We start from the raw sequence: 2,991 nt of genomic DNA, 5'->3' as shown, positions 1-2,991 counted from the left end.
CAACCGAAACCGAGCACATGTCTCGAAGCTCTGCCGACGGCATTTACTGCCGCCAGTTGTACCAATCAGCAGCAACCCGTGGTTTACGCACATTAATCATCTGGTCGCTATGATCAAGGAAACGAGCATTCACCCAGAGCGAACATGCTCACAAAAGCAGTACTAAGAACTAAGCACGCACTATTTATCATTTTGGTGCGAGGCCTCGCGGCCACTTCTCTATCTTAGGACGCAGGTGCTCCTTGTACATCTGGTAGCAAACGCCCAACGTCAGGCAGCTGACGACGAATCCTTGCCGCCCCCACGCGCATGGGATGAGGTACAAAGACAGTGGCACCTCCTTTGGCTTGTTTTTCAACTGGTACAAATTGTAGCCAACAATTCCCACCAGACCTCCCAGACCTGAAAAACACAGAATAGGTTCCTCAAGATCTGCACTGGTGTGCTGGTGTCCCACAGAGACAAAGGCAATGGCCGTTTCTATTATTTTTACATATTTGATCCGAACATTTTTGATCAAATGAATTTTTGACATCATCGATCACACTGAGTAGTAATTGTTTTGTGCATCCTGGCCTAACGACCTGATGTCAGAGGTGATTTGCCTCACAGCTCTTGCAATATGCAAACAACGGTTGCAAATTTCCAGTCATGATGTTGATGTTGCCAGCTGAATAAAATGCTACTTTCACATTTGTCCATGCCTTGATCCTCAAAATGCTGCATCCCTACCTCACATTTGGTTCAAAATTGTGCAGTACCTGCCACCATGAAAGGGGACTCCCGGATTTTCCTCCCCAGCTTTGATTCCTCAGGCTGCTCAAAGGTGTCTTGGGGAATGCTTCTCGATGGATCCATGGTAGCTGACAAACCTGTGGATGGTAGGGATATTGCATTAGTGACTTTGGCTTTCCTGCTCCAAGCATGGAATATGACAATACAAATGGGACACATGGTTGATTATTATTTAAAGCTAATGGAATGACTATTGCTTTAAAGCCATGTTGTGAATGGTATTGCAAAATACCACTCACTTGTGTATGCCAGAGCGACACAGCACATCATTAAATAAGGGCCACTCAGTTATTCATTGCAAAGATTCTATGAACACATCTTTGAATATTGTCATAGCATAACTGAGCCACAATCTTGGGACACTCTTGGAGAGTGGCATGCAAACTCCAGATTACACATGGCTGTAGGTCTCAAGTTCCCAGCAAATGTCCAGCAGCTGTTACTCATGTAAGTCACTGGCCACTGGCATTTCAGGGGTGCAGATTATTGTTCATTTGAGAGGTCTCCAGCCTCCTTTCCTAATCCTAGCTCTAGCCCTCTCTGTGACATTGAGAGGAAAATGTGCCAAATAGATGAGAAAATAGAGGCAGGCTAAGCTTTTGCCAAAATTTCCCACTTTCATGACATTCCTATGACAAAGCACAGCCACAAATCAGGTACAAACAGTGATGGCAACATTCACAATATCCTGCTGACATACACCACTAATGGGATGCTGGCAAAATGACTGGTTTTCTGTTTTGTGTTAATACCACATGGGTCTGCTATTACTGACCCTCTGCCATGTAAGCAATGACATTTTCATGGCATAACATTACTCACAGTTGTTATATATATCCACCTTCTGCAGTCTGTCAACTGCAGTCTAGACTACAAAAAGAGATACTATGCTGAACATAATATTATGATGTTGCAAAGGAAATTTCTGGCAAAAAAAAAACAAAACAGGTTAACAAGCAAAAATTGTTGCACAATTCAGAAAATCAAGCACCATCTGGCCTGGCTTGAGTCTGGTGTGTGATGCTTCTGGTTCTGCACACAGGTGTCTTGTACCTTTCTGGTACAGTGGATGATGCTTTTCAGACATACTTGGCTCCCATAACACTGAATTAAGTTAAGATGTTGATTAAATAGGCTTCTGACACTGCAGCTGGATGGCAGTGTGTATCCCCCATCATACATATGGGGTTCAAAAATATATAACCACTACTTAACAAAAATGGTAATTGTATATTAGAGTCATTAACTATATTACATTCCTTTCAAAATGTGACTGATTGCAACATACTGCAACAAATATATGTTGTGTACTCAGACCCTTGGACATACTTGAATTTGCTAAGCCAGATGTACTGCACTCTGCAGACTGACTTTGGAATGCAGACTGTGGCTTGGAATGCCAGAATGATGTCACACACAAAAACTCATTTTGCATTTGTAAACTAACTCCCTGCATTTGTAGATTACCCAACTGATTTGGTCATGGTACATGTTGGTACCTAATGTTAAAAAAGAGCATTGTACATCCATCATCATTTTTGAGGCAGAACATATTGTACATAATCGTAAAACAAGTACATTTATGCTCTAACCTTGGAACCTTGGCATTGCTCAGTGTGGATCATTCTATTTGAAGAACCGTGCGAGGAAACCTTGGAAACTTACCGATTTTGCAATATATTACGGCTTAGCTTTTCCAAGAGCTATTTACACCGGTGATTCCATGTTAATGCGTGGAAAACGTTCTTGGAAAGGTGTTTGGGCTAAATATTGCTTTACGTGCCAACTTCAAGTGACAGGAGGGCAGGTAATCTCAATGAGTGACGTAAAGAAGTACATATGTAGTGCGTGTCTATCAACGGGACTCTCCAACGTCCATTCGGCACTGCCAAGACAACACTTACGTCTAGATGGGTGCGACGAGTAATCACACGCCGCTACCTATCAGGTTATTGCTCTTAACACCGTAACGCCGCGACCTGTCACCCAAGCTTAGTGCGGATCGCTCTCCTCGCAGAACCGTGCGAGGGAACCATGGAAATTTACCGGTTGGGCAATATAGTACCGCTTAGTTTTTCCAAGAGCTATTTAAAACACTTTAGCATGCATGTTTCAGGTGCAATGACACAAAAAACAGCTGTTTGACACTTTACCTTAACTGATCATAATATTGTTTTTATTTTGTTTCTCATTATG

General features: G+C 42.6%; 1 long non-coding RNA gene across 1 annotated transcript; it reads right to left on the bottom strand.

Moving 5' to 3' along the window:
* Positions 1-312: 312 nt before the first annotated feature.
* Positions 313-2,787, bottom strand: LOC119101451 (uncharacterized). The gene is made up of 3 exons (XR_005094564.1): positions 2,700-2,787; positions 762-872; positions 313-402 (listed from the first exon to the last, which is right to left on the bottom strand). It is a non-coding gene; the product is annotated as an uncharacterized LOC119101451 (long non-coding RNA).
* Positions 2,788-2,991: the final 204 nt, after the last annotated feature.

Source organism: Pollicipes pollicipes, unplaced genomic scaffold (genome assembly GCF_011947565.3).
Source record: "Pollicipes pollicipes isolate AB1234 unplaced genomic scaffold, Ppol_2.1 Scaffold_4881;HRSCAF=5763_pilon_pilon_pilon, whole genome shotgun sequence".
In the NCBI taxonomy this organism is placed as follows: domain Eukaryota; kingdom Metazoa; phylum Arthropoda; class Thecostraca; order Pollicipedomorpha; family Pollicipedidae; genus Pollicipes; species Pollicipes pollicipes.
This window is presented reverse-complemented; position numbering and strand designations above follow the sequence as displayed.